The sequence below is a fragment of the Harpia harpyja genome, chromosome 3 (genome assembly GCF_026419915.1).
Source record: "Harpia harpyja isolate bHarHar1 chromosome 3, bHarHar1 primary haplotype, whole genome shotgun sequence".
In the NCBI taxonomy this organism is placed as follows: Eukaryota; Metazoa; Chordata; class Aves; order Accipitriformes; family Accipitridae; genus Harpia; species Harpia harpyja.
In genome coordinates this window covers 73,685,798-73,702,268 of record NC_068942.1, presented here as the reverse complement: position 1 = coordinate 73,702,268, position 16,471 = coordinate 73,685,798, and the positions used below count along the sequence as shown (strand labels likewise).

Below are 16,471 nucleotides of genomic sequence, written 5' to 3'. Positions count from 1 at the left end.
TATATCTGAGTGGAGTTTCCCCTTATCTTTCCTTTGTTGGTCTGTGATTGTTTGAATACACAAGGTTGTCATTTGAAACCGAAGCTGAAACCCTCCGGTTTGGGTTTTTTTTTTTGCCTTGCTTCCTCAGCAACTGGATAGTGGTTGGATTGAGACTCAGGGCATACTATTTGTTAAGGGATTTCAAGGCTCAGTTCGGGTTTTGGTTCTTTGAATGGTGCAGCCACTGCCCTGTTTACTTTAGGGTTTATCAGACAACCCAGGGCTAAGCTGTCTACACAGCTCCCCGCGAGTCGTCTCTGCAGAGAGACAGGGCCTCGAGGCAACCCAAGGCTGGGTCGCTTTTGTAACCCCCCATGAGTCGCCTGTGTGCACTAGACATGGTGAAACTCGTTTGTGAACTATGAGCTGGACAATCCACACACTCTCCCCAAAAGGCTGTTAGATATAATACACCTGTGTACCCCACCTCATCCCAAAGACCCCTAAGTACAGACTGGCACCTCTTTACTCTTACCATACAGCAGACAAATCTGTCATTGCCCCAGAGAAGTCAGTAGACTCAAAGGTCTCTAAGACCTTTGTCACCATGTGCCAACCAGCTGTGCTGTGCCAAGGAGCTCTTGCCAGGGTACATATTAATGCCAGTGCATGAAGGGGTAGGACTGTCAAACATGATAGAGTTTTTCTCTTCGGGATGAGAGACTTTTGCTTGATGAAGGCATGATCAGTCAAATATTTGACTTACGGATTTCCACCCCTGAGGCACACAGTACATCACTGCATCAGTGAAAACTGAGGACGACCAGATTTCTACATGCCATTCACAAAAACGGGCAAATCAAAAGCAGGAGGACTTTCAAGAGCAGATGTGGGATGCAGGCATTTATCCAGCCTGACAAACCAGAAGGAATCTGACAGTGTCATCCTGCCCTATGATAGTACAGCATGCATCACACATAGAAAGGCCAGTGCATTGAAAGTCTCAGCAGCTGACACTTCTGCGTTTCATTTCCAGCAGCAGAACAAGAAGGTTTCTGCATTCCCTGCAGACTGTGTGCTATAAACTGAATGTGCATGGGAAGCCAGAAAGACATGTGAGGTCTGTGCTGGGCTCAGCTCAACGGTTTTGCCATTCAGCTAGCCTGATTGCCAGAGTGGAGCAGAGCTACGCTGCACGTGTAAGGGGAAGACTCTGCAGGTAGGCAGTTGCTGGGAGGAAGCTGAGCTTTGGTTTTAACACAGAGCTCATCCCACACCATCTAGCTTGAGGGATCCAACCTGTGGTTGATCCTGATACCAACTGCAAAAAACACCATGGGTGTTTGTCCCTGTCCAACATCAACAGCATCACAGCCACTGTCACAGATAAACCAGCTTTGAACCGCAACCTCTGAGATTCTTTATTAGGCACAGCTGTATATCATATCAGTGCAGGGGGACTTGTACAGTGCTGGCCAGAGGACCACAGAGCTGAGCAGACTTCAGACCTCAATGCTTCTTAGCCCCTGGCCATTGCTGTCCTAGAGAGACTCTTGAGCACTTTTCTGCCTTGCTTTTATCATTTAGAAAGTCCTTTTTGCCATCCTGTACATGCTGCATTCCCCAGACAGGTCTGCAGCTCAGTCCCCATTCAGTGTGCTGTCTGGTAACAAGAGAAAAGCCAGACATTTGGCTTTTTCCTACCAAGACCCATACTTCAAGGAGCTGTTTGCATTTCTTCATTTCCCCCGCTGCAAAATGTAAAGCTGTATGCCATCATTTTCCAAGAAAAATGAGCTTCAGTTGCTTACAAAAAAGATGCACAACTGTACAAAAATTGTCTTCTTGGGTAATATTTGCAGAGCTGTTATGTGAGTGTGACTCTGTGTTCATTTGTAGGTGGAGGTAGGAGAGACAGACGATCTGAAGTTTCCTCCATTCATAGGTTCTTCTTGGTCATGGCCGGGGAACATAATGCTAACACAGAGCATTTTCATGTGCAGTGGGACACAGAAATGCCAAATATCCTACCACCTTTCCTCTGGATAGTTTCTAAATGAAAAAGGGAATGAAAAACTCAGTCTGAAAGTCTTTGAAAGACACTGGACCCCATCAGTCTTCTACAGTTATTTCTGTTTACTGGTCAATGGTGCACAAGCATTTTCTCTATCATAGCGCTGTGAAACCCCCCCCAAAAAGGTCTGTGTTATGCAGCAGTGAGCTAAAACAAAGCTCTTTTCTACCTTAGTCTTTGGACAGTCACTGTACCCCAGTAAGCAAATGATGAAGAGTCCAGAGAAGACATCTTGTGTGCAGCTTAACTTGCTTAGACATGCTACCTTAAAGGCAACTATCTATATAGCACCCAGCAATTAAAAGGTAGAAAGAAATATGCTCAAAATGCCCAATGTAAACTCATTGAGGCTCAAAGAAACATTTCCATTTACTTCAATTGGATGTAGACAGTGGCCAGAGGGTTTCTGCCTTCTGCTATAAATGGTTCTTTATCTGATCTTTTTTCTGCCTGGATATGACATCAGCACAATACAACTCAGGCCAAAATTTATATTGCTGTACTGCTTGTATTATCTCTACTGAATACAGACTAAACTTACTTGAAATGTTTGGTTTGTTTTTACCACCCACAGAACTGCTAGCTCTGTTTTCATCTCCAGTCACAGAAGATCTTGTCAAAAGTTTCTGGAAGCATCTTCAAATGTAAAATCTTGGCATCAGTCTTCAGCTTGCGAGGGCAATGAATGTGGGTGATGTTGATTGGGGCCATATTACTGAGAGAAGCATGAAGCAGCAGTGACTCTAGTAATGTTTTTCAGGTCCATCTGGAAGATTCTAGGCTAGAGAGACATGTCGTCTTCCATTTCTCTATGGAGGACCACGCAATTTGCAATGTTTCACCATAAACTCTAGTTGGCAAATGCATACGTGTCTCTGAATATCCTAATCCCTGTATCAGTGTGTGCAAGTAAGCATGACAGAGAGCATAATCAGGCAGGTATTTGACTGCACAGTTGACTGCACCCAAATGGGAACTGTGATCTGGTACATCAAAAATATCACAGAGGAGCCCACTGGTCTCTACAAAAACTCCAGTTCTTCAGGACAGAGAGCGCTATCCCCTTTTCTGTCCAACATCTCTGAATGAAGAATGGTCACTACAGTTCTAGCCATCTCAGAAACATTATTCCCATCCTTCTCCATGGTTTCCTTTGGGTTTGGTACCTATGCAGAGAAGGACAAAGATGAAATCATGGTTTTGGAGCAGTGCACAGACTGAGTCCAACACTATGTCCAGCCAGGCTGAGCTGGTACAGACACAAATTTCACCTGTTATCCTCCACAGATGGAGGCTACCAAGCTGGCTTCAGCCTCTTCTTCCCCAGTTCCTTCTGGCCCCTGAGAATAAATTGCCCTTCACAGAAAGACTCTTCCCCAGAAACCCTCTCCAGCAGAACTGAATAGAAGTAACTTTTTCACCCCAGAATGAAAGTACGTGCCAAGCATTTCTTTAACTTTGCAGAAGAAATGTTTCACTTTCAATACAGCTATCAAAAGTAAATTCAGTTATCTGCTTGTCTTAGGTTGCCACCCAGTTCCTCCCTCTCCTACCTTAGCCCTCAGCAGCCTGCAAGCACTGACAGATCCTTATGGGGTGCTGCAAGCACCACACCGCAGATGGAATTGGTAGAAGTTGATCGGGAAGTTGCCTGAAAACTTAATAAATCTGGTCATAACTGACTTTCTCAGGGTCATGCACAGCATCTGCAACAACACATGGAACAGGTTTCACAAACAAGGTCTAGGCTGGCAACTTAACATTGGGGTCTTCTTCCTCCTTCACTTAAAGCCTGAGCTAGGGCACTTGGTAAAGCTCATACTCTACTTCGTATCAATGCTCTTTGCCATTAAGGAACTCCTGCAAATGAACTCTTCTTCTCCAAGCTGCTCAAACCACCATCTCATCTTCTTTAGCATTCTCAGCCTTTTCTAGCATGACTGGCACCAGAATTGTCCTTCCCTTATATCACCACCTCCTTTTATTGGGCTTTAATACTGTTCCTCATCCATTGAAATACCTAGCCATTCCATACATATTCAAGTGAATATATGTGTAGCACCCAGAGTGGTAATTACCCCCGCTGTACAAATAAGGAATAAGCACCTAGTGCAGGCTTCCCGTTCCTGACGGAGCCTGGCAACCCAAGCCAGTAAGGTTTGGGGCAGTTCATTAGTCTCTTGTCCCTCCAGGGCACGTTAGCACGATGATTAAGGTGCACACCCAGAACAGTTGTCCAAGAGATGAAACTTCTGGTTACAAATGGAGTTTGGCCGTTACAAGAGCTGAACCTACATCTTCTCACCCCTGTACAAGTGACAGAATTTGAAAGCAATCACTTCCCTTGTAAAGGCTTTCTTTTCTCTTAGCTGCTCTTCTGACTGCACTGGTCAGTCTTTGCTTTCTCCATCAGCCAGCCGAAGCAGTTGATCGTGCCACAGCTACCCATGCCCAGGAAAGAGCCCAAGCATACCTATGCATGTCTCACAGCCTTGCTGTCACGGCAAGAAGGATAGATTAAATAGAGGCTGAAGTCAAACAACAACCGCCCAAACCCTCCCAGGCCGCGCTGTGCTGTCTGCGTTGGCGCAGGGGGGCAGGAAGCACGGCCTTTCTCACAGGCCCCCTCCTAAAATGCCACCTTTGTTTGCTGAGCCACTGACTTGTGAAAGGCAGCAGCCGCGCACGGCTGATCTCAAGTCCACTGTGCAAGAGCAGTGTTGTGCGTGGTGGGCACTATTTCATATCTGAAAGCAATACAGCGGACAGCAATGAGAACAGACTGGTTCAGAAGACTGTTTGAAACCTTTGACTTTGCACCAATCTTGCAGAAACTGATAATCCCGTGTGCTCTGCTTGGTAAAAACAAATAGCCCTCCATCCTTGGGCTGTGCTTACACACAGACCCACCAGCACAATGCTTTTTATTCCTTCTATCTTCCTGCTAATTCCTCATTTTCCTGTCCTGACCATTTGTTTTTTCTCCTTTCTGTTTATCCTCTACTTACAGCAGCTAGTAAATAGTTTCTTCTGCCTCTTCTCACTCTTTCAGTATATTTTCAGGAGTGGATCTTCCCCACAGATGTTCCTTGTCGTGGATGTCTTTTTACAATGACTTTCTCAAGTGATGACAGGACTAAGATTTTCAAGGCTGGGCTATTCCAGTCACCCTCCTATCTGTAAGTGTGCGCCTAACTACAAGCGACACATTTTGGGAGCCCGATGAAGTCATAAGCAATCTACTTTCTTCTAGCTCACGCCACTTATGACTGTATGCGGTATCGTTAGCAACTTCCTGCAGTTTTTACAGAGCAGCCTGTGAGTACGGCAGGAGTTGGAGCACTTCATTGTCTCCTCTGCAAAAGCCAGAGAAAAAAGAAGTAAGTGATTTCTGTCCTTGAGGCAAGGCATTACTTCTACTTAGCAGTATTTTGCTTTGTTCTGCTTTGATTACTGCTTCTCCATGCTGTGCGTTTGTGCTTCAGAAATGCAGACTGTGTTGATGTTTCACTGTAGTCTAAATCTCCTTGCGATTGATATAACAGACATAAAGTGTTGTTGGGTCTGTATTAATTAGAGTTCATTGCAGCTGATGGAGACTTTGCTACCTGTCTTCCTTAGGAATTCCCTTTCCTATAAAAAACTTATTTCTCTCTCACAAAACAATTTTAGTTCCAGTCAGGGGTAGAAGATAATTAGGAGTGAAGGATTTTGGCAGGATACAGGTTGCTGTGAGGTTAGATTTAACTATCACTGCAGAGCATGAGGCATGAATACAGAATTGTATTAGAAACAGGAATGCTGGGCTTCCTTTAGTAGACCATAAGGAGAATTCACATCCAGCCTTTCCTCTCATCCTTAATCTGCTGGAAAAGCCTGCTGCTCTATAGTGACTGATTGGATACACTACATTTCTTCTTTTCTCCATCTTTTATTCACACAGTACTGCTGATCTCTGGCACTCGGAAATGTGGAGACTGAGTTAAGATTTTTTTTTTGTCAAATATTTTGGGAGTTGACTTGTTTCTCTGAGACTTCAAAAATACTGGGACCACACTTAATGCTCTCCTCAGCAAACCAAAGACCTTGCTTTTAAATGAAAGCAGATACTCCTTTGCATTTAGCATAGCCGTTATTTTGCGTAGTAGCTGCAGCTTTAAGGAGACTACAAGTCTTGTGATAAAGTCACAGGTCGGTAACAGCAATTGCACCACACTACTGGATGGGCAGAATGAATCAGTTTGGGTTCCTTCCTTTGAGACTTTAAGGATGCTACTTTTGCTTTGAGAGATTCTGAGATCAGAGAGGATCTTTCCTATGCCAAATAAGATTTAGCAGAGGCTGAACATCCTACCAGAGCTGGGCTGGCCTGCTGACTTGATCAAACTGAATTGTTTCCTGAATTTAGTTTCTCATAGGGTCTTCTTGGCTGGTTTTCTTCTCCCTGTTACCTCCCCCATTTGTTTGCGTTTGTGTTGCAATAGAAAGCATTACAGATTATAGCTACTGGCTTCTCTTGAAATTTTAACATAAAGTTTGCTACTCTGCCAAAGATGAAGGAGCTTCTGGGCTTAGTTTTAACCTGCCCTTCCCATAATCCCATTTAGATCAGCTGCTGCCTCTAAAGCAGCGGTTCCTTAACTTCCAGTAACCTCATTTGGCCAGGGAGGCGGGGGGGGGGGGGGGAGAAGAAGGAAAAAACGCCACTTATTTGGCTCCTAAGCACTCAATGGGCAAGGCTGATTTTCTTCTGAGAACTTTTCATAGATCTGTTCACAGGACACTACCTTTAAAAAAATACTCACGGTTTGAATTGATCATCCCTCTGTACAGATTTCTGCCTGAAACTGCAGATGACTCTCTCAGGTTCAGCATTTCCCGTGCCTCTTGAGGAGACATTGATCTTATAGCCTTATCATCATCACACAAATAGCATTGCTGTCAAAGTAGAAGTGCCCGAGGGCAGCATTTCAACTATCTCAGCTGCCCTGACAAAGCTCAGTCCCATTTCAGAGCTGAAATGGAAATTTCACAGCTTTGTGCAGAATGATTTTGCCCTCCCAGCCAGGTTCCATTATTTTTGTATACAAGAGGCTACAAAAGTTCATGTAAGCCACTGATTCCCACACCAGAAAGAGCCTGGAGTGGGGAAGCGGAGAGCAGGATTGCTGCAGTTACAAAGAGGGTCATGCCACTGCTCACATTAGCAGTTGCGGTCCCAATGCAACAGAAACGTGACTGGAGTGACGGCTGCAGTAACTGCTGCACCAGACAACATGAGGACAGGTTTCTGTGGCTGCTCTCTGTTACTTAGTGCCTGTACATCTGAGCTGAGCTCAGCACAAGCTCAGGTTTTGCTTGCCTTTTCTTGATACTCAGTGCAAAGCTACTGTGTTCTCAGTGTGCCATGGGGTATAATTAGCAATAAGCAGTTCAGCGCTGAAACAAGTGTTGTCCCATTTCCACCTGAGGTTGTTTTTTCTCCTTTTGCCCCTTTTCCCACCCTGCACAGACTCAGCTGCCCGTGGAAAAACATCTGGATATCTCCACACTGCTCCTGGCTCCAGGGTTGCTGTGCATGTCTCATGCATGGAGCCAGGACCGGTCTGGCAGGGTTTAGCTGACAGGACATCTTCCCACATCCCTCTGCCACATGTCATTGCCTCCTGAGTGGGGTGTGCCTGGCTGTGTGAAAATCACCGCTTTAAACTGAACCCTTTGGGGGCCAATGTATATGGGGGACACTATTTTTGCTTAGCCCTGCCTCCTACGCTGGGGCTATAATGGACCAGCGGAGGAGGAGATAGTCAAGGATCCCACCATACTGGCAGAAATCCCATCATCTTTACAGCTGCTTTCTGTAGAGCACGTCAGGCTTGACATAATCTGTCTCTTAGACTACCGCTACTTTGATCTTACCTGCTTTCATGAATCAAGGCTATTTTTAAAGCAGGGTGTTTAGTGCAGATACATACTACCAAACACATCTAAGGTTCAGACCTGGCTGCTGCTGGTGGTGGAGCACAGCATGTGACAAAAAAGTTCTCCAAGGACAAAATATCCTGTTGCAGACCTGAAGTCTGTAAACACAAAGGATTCAGCATTGTGTCTCGGACCTTGAAAGTGAAGCGGGTTGTATCAGTGCACAGGCGAGCAGGGCCTGACTGGCACGGAAAGGTCTGAGAGAAGTGGGAAATTCAGAACAGGGTCTACTGGAAATAATGTATGATTTTGATATCCCTAAAGAAGGACACTTTGGGGAATATCTGGCAACTGGGATACATCGGTATCTTCCAGTGTAGACTCTAAGGGTCCCAACCAAGAATGAGATGCTCATTGTGGTTGATGAGCAAACAGCTGGAAGAGATCGCAGCTGAGGATTTGGACAAGACACTACAGGAGATTTAGCAGACTTAAGTGGGCTCACAGAGATAGATGTCAGAGATATGTGTAGGTGCAAAGATGAATCTTTGAGTGTCACAGTTTTTGCTGGTGTAACTGAGGTCTTAAGGGGAAAACCCTGCCGCTGGCATGTGAGCTGGCTAGCTATGAGAGGTGACCCAGATGGCAAAAACAGAAAGCAGTAGTTCTCCAATTAGTTGAACGTGAATCATAGGACTATAAGTAACAAAGAAATTGAGTTTCTCGGTAAATGGAAAAGGAGGAAATATTTGTGTCTAAGTTCAGAGCATGTATAAAAACCATTTTTAACTGCTCTGTTAAAAATAGGATTGTTTCAAGTATAGAAGGCACTGTGGTTTTCACAAAGCTTTGCAGATCCCACCTACTGAGATGCATTCACTTTAGCCAAAAGCAAAACAATTTTGAGGGGAAACTAGCTAGATTTCTCAGCGACAGGCAATATGTCAGTGAGCCCAAGTCTGGCAGGTCACGAAATTATTTTTGACATCTTTTTGCTGTTTTTCCCTGGCAACCTCTTTAGTACTGATGATGCTACCAGCAGCAGTGCAGCTCCCATGTCGCAGCAGCTCCCACACAGACCCACAAGGGCAGTGCCAAGACCAGTAAGTCCCCCATGGGAAAGAGTTAATCTACTGTCACAAGGTCAAAGCTCAACACCGTCTTTGCATTTTCCTACTACTGGCAAAGAGCAGCCATCCTGTCTACGCTCACTCTTTTCAGTACAGCTAAGCTGTACTGGGGAATTTCAGAGGGATGAAAGGGACAATCATATTTCAGGGAAGTAGGAAAAGCCTGTGATCCCTGTGACTGTCACTATTGCAATAGAGGTGTCAGTGCAGGAATGGGGGAAGCTTGTGAATTTGGGAGTTTGATCAGGAGATGTGCTTGATTATGAATAAATATACTCTGCAAGTGTCACTGCCTGGTGGCAGTCCTGCCTGGACACTTGTCCCCTGAGCCAGCATCCTCTGGCTTCCACAGGAACTTGAGTGACAAAAAAGGTGTGAGTTACCATTTGTGGATCCCCTGGGACAGCAGTGGTTTGAAAACCATTGACTGACTTGGGACAGAGGCAGGGAAAGCAGCAGTGGGATGGTGAAAGGCAGGAACGAACCATGGCAATGCAGAGACCACATATAGGGAAAGAGAGACCCAGGCAAAGACAGGCTGGCAGGATGCAACCAGGTCAGCAATGGAGGGCAGAGCCTGGGCAGGGCTCAGCAGTGACAGGCCAACAGCACGCAGGACCAAGCAGTGGTCAGACACAACCCTTGGCCATTAATAAAAACAAACCAATACAGGGAAACAGACAGAGCCACTGGCCAGCCACAATCCACAGCCAACTTACAAACAAGCAGAGAAGCTTACCACAAGGTAGGATAACTGCATGATCACTAAAACGCATGCTCTCTACCTGACTCTGCTACAACCACGTTGCTCTGTTCATGTGTGGCAGCAACGGAGCCCAAGGTCCCCAGAGCCTCCGTGGGTCCAGGAGCATGGAGGTGCTGGGTGCCACAAGCCATAGGCACAGCTATGCTGTTCCCATGCTCAGGCACCCTGCCTGCCTGAGAAGTGATGAGATGATTGAATGCTGGACGTGATGCTTCTCCTAGCAGGGACAAGTCCCTCTCTTGGCCACAGGGTGGCTGTGGTTGTCCTTCACTTGCTCATACACAGACTTGAAAGCCTTTACGTAGGCTTTGCGTGGGTCCAGGTGTCACACATGGCCACCTACCAGCATTCACTGAAGGGTGAAAAGATAAATGCCCTCAGTCCAGAAATCGCCAGCAACTCCAGGTGAACAGTTGCTGCTCCAGAGATGATTTTGAGTTATGATAGTTTGAGGTGAAAATGGCTCTAGTACAGGCCTTTCTGTGGCTCCTAGTATGTTTCTAACTGCAGGTGCCAGAGGTTTGGCAGGAGCCTCCTGTTTGAAGGCCTGGATGATTGAGGACCAGAAGAAGGAGGGAAGTGTCCATAAGTAGCTGCTGGGGAGATCCTAAAGTCTAGAGGGTGACAGAGCATCTCTTTGTTAGGGGCACACCTTGGGGTTTGAACATAGGTCTTGGCGCTTCTTTGTTCAGCCACCAGAAGTCGGATTTTCCTTAAACCTGTCAGTTAGACACACTCAGCTTTAGCAGTGTGCTGGCATGGCCAGACCTCCTTGACTTGTTAAAACTGCTCTTTCTGGAGTCTAGAGTAATATTCATGCACATATAAGCCCTCAGTGTCAAATCTGCCAGCCCTTGGCTGTGCTTTCACATCCAGGAGCACCCCAGGGCAGGTCAGAGAAGTTGTGCATGGGAATCCCCCCTCTCATCTCCTTCTTCCAAGACTTCATAGTTCCAACACGAGCCAGTGAGAAAGTCTGGCCAGTTACGCTCACAAATAAGCCACTCAGGTAACAGAAGCCTCATTTAAATAGCCCCTACTGCCAAGGCTATCAATTAAGCTGTGATAGCTTTAGGGAGGCATCGCGCACGAGTGCCTGCCAGTTTCGTGTGTGAAGAAGAGGGTGTGAATCAGCAGCACAAAACTCACCAGCCTTGGGGCTGCTCTCAGCTGTTCACTTTCACTGGCTCTGCTCCAAAACCTATGCTTTCCTCAGCCTTTTGACTTGACCGGCTTTATAGTTTAGGCTCAAATTTACAACAGCTTTTCTAGGGTTCCTGATGGCTCTCCTGGCCATGAAGCCATTCCTCTGGCTGCGGGACCTTTTCTAGACAAGCTGATAGGTACCAGGGGGTAAATCTGCCCTGCAACAGCCACTCTCTGATGCTCTCAGGGAGGACTGAGAAACTTTGCCAGGTCCAAAAGTCCCAAAATCATGAGTCATGGCCTCCAAATCATGAGACTGGGGAAAAAATTCCACTGGTACAGGGGGATTTTGGGGTCTGTTTTTCACCTGTGAATTTCCCCTATCTACTTGGTATGACACTGTCGTGGTTTAACCCCAGCCAGCAACCAAGGACCACGCAACTACTTTCTCACCTCCCTCACAGTGGGATGGGGAGGAGAATCAGAAGGGTAAAAGTGAGAAAAACTCGTGGGCTGAGACAAAGTTTAATAGGTAAAGCAAAAGCCGCACACGCAAGCAAAGCAAAACAAGGAATTCATTCACCACTTCCCATCGGCAGGCAGGTGTTCAGCCATCTCCAGGAAAGCAGGGCTCCATCACGCACAAGGGTGACTTGGGAAGACAAATGCCATCACTCTGAATGTCCCCTCCTTCTTCCCCCAGCTTTATATGCTGAGCATGACATCATATGGTCTGGAATATCCCTTTGGTCAGCTGGGGTCAGCTGTCCCAGCTGTGTCCCCTCCCAACTTCTTGTGCACCCCCAGCCTACTCGCTGGTGGGGTGGGGCGAGAGGCAGAAAAGGCCTTGGCTCTGTGTAAGCCCTCTCAGCAATAACTAAAACATCCCTGTATTATCAACAGTTTTCAGCATAAATCCAAAGCATAGCCCCATGCTAACTACTATGAAGAAAATTAACTCTATCCCAGCCCAAACCAGCACAGACACGTATGTAGCTTTACCTACTTTTAGATGTGTTGAATAAGATGGTTTTAAACCCTGTAGCAGGAGCTTTCATTTACACATTTCTCTCTTACCTGCCTGGCATTCTTCTCTCCTCTGCAGTCCCTCACTAGGTAGTATAACATGGTACTAAGACACCCAGTTTATGGAAGGATCACAGTTTTAAGCCTGGTCCTTTGTCAACCCTGAATTATGTGACAGTTCACTCACAGATGCTTATTTTAGCAACATAGTACATTTAGTTGTAGACTGTGGGACGAGGGAAGTGGATGTGTGGATCTACGTAAACGCCCACAGACAGGTATTTAAAATCTCTAGCTGCTGAGAGTTCACATCTATGAACAGCGTATCACGAGGTAAATCAAACACCTTCCTCTCATCAGAAATGATTGCTGAGTTCCCCTCCTAAGTGGCAGGTGATTAATATCATCTCTCTTTTGACAAAAATCTTTTTTTAATAAGATTGCTTACATCTGCAGTATAGAGTGAAATATTAAGGCTGTACAACTAATCCCAAGGTCCTGCCGCTTCCTTACAGCAGCTATTTTCAGCCTACAAATGCTCCATAGCTTGTTTTAACCAGCACTAGTCAACAGAGGGATTACCTTCTTCACCACAGTACTCTCTGTCCGGCATCTCGCAGTTGGAGGTTAGTGTAAGCACTGATGCAGAAGTGCTTACTTCTAGCAAAAAGCCTACCTGAACTTCAGATGACTACACTTGGTGACCAAAACAAAGCATCTGCCATACCTTGGTTCAGCACAAGGCTGCTTAGAGGTCTTGTTTCTTGAGAGTCTTCTCCACAGCTGCAGCAGCCAGGGAGCATTCAAAAGAGGGTAAAACTTAAGCAGAAGTCTAGCAAATACAAGAAACTTGCCATTTTCATCTTTCAGGAATCACATGGAGATTTTTTTTGTCCTGACTAGGCATTAAAGCTGCTTTGTACAGTGTTTATTTGTCTCTGCATTCAAATCCCATTGGTGGTTTCCTGATCAAGCTAGGTGGAGGCAGATATTTTAAGATGGAGTTGTGCTCAGGCTGGATTCCCAGTATAGTCCTGTAGCTTTAAAACACCCTTTTTTCTCTACAAAGTTTTGAAACTATATAGTTTCAAAATTATATATTCATATATAATATTGAAATTTGAAACTATATAGTTTCAAATCCCACTATCTTATGTGTGTCAGTAAAAATGATCCATCTGCTGGGTAACTAAGTGGAGTCATTGCTGCTTTTCCTTTGTTTGCTGAGACTTGCTTATAGGAGTGACTTCATCTTGGACTTCATTAGTTTATTACTAATGGAAAAAAAAACCCAACCCCCAAAATAAAACAGTTCACTGACTTGCTGGGCTAATGGGTCATAATCTATTTATATCCACAAACATACCACAAACATTTTTTCTACTTTCAAGAACAGCAGAGCAAATAATCCACAGTAATTTCTTACTTTCTATTAAAGTTAACAGACACAAAAGCTAGTGGCCGGAAAGTTTAATAGTTCATAAAGTTTACAGGCAGGTAACGTAGGTTCTGCATGAGAAAGAGAAGCCCAGGTTCAGAAGAGGAATGATATTGCTGGTGATGAGTATTGTAGGTGGCATATATGGGAATTGATGTCTTACAACTACATCTGAGTGGTCGGACTGACATCATGTTAGTACTCTTGTGTCAAATAGTTACAGTACCACGTGCTTCTAAGGAAAGCACACAAAACCCCTCAGGAGAAACTCAGGTCCTGTTTCACTGAAGACTGATATATGCTCTAAAATATGCAAGTTGTTATCCTTTCCAAATATTGGGGGCAGGAAGGAAGGTGTGAAGGGATGGTTTGTTTTTATCTTAACCATCATAAGCATGGCAATTTTTTAAATTATTCTTAATATCTACATAAAGCCCTCAAAATTTTCAGCTATAACAATAATCCTTGCCATAGAAGGATGATCAGAAAATTATTAGAAAGTGAAAAATATATGAAATAATGTGGTCTGCTAAGTCTTTTTTCTCTTCTGTCCCTCTGTATTAATCCAAATTAATTCTTTCCCTCTGTGAATTAATCCAAAGACTTTCAACCAGTGCTCTGTTCAACTATTGTGCATTTTTTGACTTCTACCTCTTTTCCCTGTAACTGTATCTGCAATTTTTTTTCCACCTTTCTTAATAGGGGTTATTTTTATCATTCCAGCTTCTCTGTTGGAAATTGAAACAGTTTTACTTGAGTAGCTTGTAGACAAATAAAGCAAAAAAAAAAAGCAAAATAAAGCCTTTTGCTTTCCCCCTTGTTTTCACTTCCCTCTTTACACCTCAGTGTTAGCAAAAACACTTCAGTCTCTTGAGGGAAGATCAGATATTAACGCAACTGGCCCGAATGAGCAGCAGGAGCCACCAGTCAAGTCTCTGCACCTCCCAGGACCTTTTTCTGCTTCATTCAGGGACCAGACTCCAGTGAAGATCTTTACATTCACCCTGAAGCAATAAGCTCTAAGCTGACAGGCTCACAAAAGTCCACATGCTTTTCAGGGCTTAGCAGTGGCATTTTCAAGGCAAAAGAACTGAAGAGAGTGATGTGGTTAGAGCTGCTGTCCACGTGACCCAAACGGCCAGATGCACTGCTTATCCCAAGCACTCTGCTCAGGACTTGCAGCATCCACAGAGAAGGTGCCCAGTTGGGTACCTCGGTTGCAAAGACCCCTAAATAGTCGGCAGAGATCGGCAGTGCCTCTGGAGACTGATGGAGGGTGCAGCTCACACTACGGCCAAGCGGCTCTCACTACAACCCTCCCTCCTCCTTCCTCTGGCTGCTCCACTCTTGGCCGTGTGCTACTTACTACTAATTCCCTTGTGCCAGCCCTGGTGCTGCTTTGGCCCTGGTGAGGCACTTCAGAAAGTTCAACTGGTGGACAGCTGACCCAGATAGAAAAAGGGGACAAGTTTTCTGCTAGCTTACCACCCCATGCACATTCACGGCAGGGTCAGGCGACCTACCGGTCAGGGGCAAGGCAGAGAGAAAAAAAAGGTGAGAGGCAGGCTGTTATTCTGGCGTGGCTGTGATGTGAAACCACATCCTCACAGCATCCCAGGTTTGTGATTTCATCTCCCATGAGCTGCGCAGGGCACATCTCTAGGATAGTTCAATGCTCCCTGATGCTGGGTAGGGGAGAGGACAGATGACCGTCACACAGGCTCTCCTGCACAACAAAGCAGTGCTTGGGCCCCTGTCCACATGATGGAAGATCTGATTTCAAGACCAGACATCAGTGTGGTATTTGGAATTTGCAATTTTCTAGGAAAGTCTGAGAAAGGGCACCTTTCCATTCCTCCTGGTAAATCCAGGCCACCTGCCATGAGGAATGTAAGGTGCACTGGATCAAAGAGAAGGTGAGGAAAGGGCAGTCAATCTCAATCTCTTTTCACAGCCCTGCTTGGTGAGTCTGCAGAAAGATACTTCTGCTGCTTTCTCATCACACCCCAAGAAAATGGCATTTCACATCCGTCATGCCTCTTCCATCCACAACCCTTTTTACTGGGGCATCTCCAGGTGCCCTGCCCTTTTCCAGGGTTTTCTCTCCTTATGGAGATACATTAAGGCATGTTGGCACTCCATTTTAGGAGTAAGAAATGTAATGATCTATTCGTCTAACAGTGTGAACATAACACAACAACATTAGATATGCTAGGCCCACCCACCCCAATATTGTGGCTATAACCTAGGCCAAGAGCAGATGTCCAGGGAGGAGTTTAAATACAGAGCAGGCACACAGCAAATCTTCCTTAGTGGATTACCCCATTTTCCACTGATCCGTGGTGGGGTCTCTGTCCTGGAAGATGAGATGTTTTGCACATCTGGAAGGTAAGAAACATGCACATGCTGACTGCGGTTTGTCATGTGCAGTGAGTTTCACGGAGCAAGAAGCCTCAGAACAAAAACATAGCCAGGACCTGATATAGCACCTAGTAATAGTTGGTAAGCCCTAGCAGAACAGGATAGATCACAGAAAGGTGAGAACTGCTACTTTGGACAGGTTTTGCTCAACTGAAAGCTACAGGGCAGCTAAGAAACCTAATGCATTGAAACTGCTTGCCTCTCACAAATGCGTTCTTGGATATGGCTCATCTTTGGCATCACAGCGATGTTTGACCCTTTACAAATGCTTGAAAATTGCTGGATGTGATAAATCTCTTAAGTTCTGCTGTTCCAACCAATGTTTCTATCACTAAAATCGCTCATCACAAATATTAGCAGAAAATGAACGCTGAAATTGTGTATTTTTTTTTCAGTTTTTATTATTTTTTATTTGAATGAATATCTGAGATGCAGGTTAGCCTGCTCCAGTCCTGCACCAGTGTGGGACAACAACAAAGTGCTCTCAGGTAGCCAGCTGCCTCTTTAGATAAAGCAGTAGAGTTATGAATGACATATTTGAGAGGTGTGGGAATACATCCATCACA

At 45.3% G+C, this 16,471-nt stretch overlaps 1 protein-coding gene across 3 annotated transcripts in view; it reads left to right on the top strand.

Moving 5' to 3' along the window:
- Positions 1–16,471, top strand: part of GPR132 (G protein-coupled receptor 132) — a 98,300-nt gene that overhangs the window by 64,848 nt on the left and 16,981 nt on the right. Inside the window, exon 1 of one of the 3 annotated variants that reach the window (XM_052783391.1) lies at positions 5,375–5,436. The exons of the other annotated variants lie outside the window; for them this stretch is intronic. The gene's annotated coding sequence lies outside the window, so the exon portion shown is untranslated. Of the gene's footprint in view, positions 1–5,374; positions 5,437–16,471 lie in introns of those variants that run through there. 3 annotated transcript variants of the gene reach the window in all.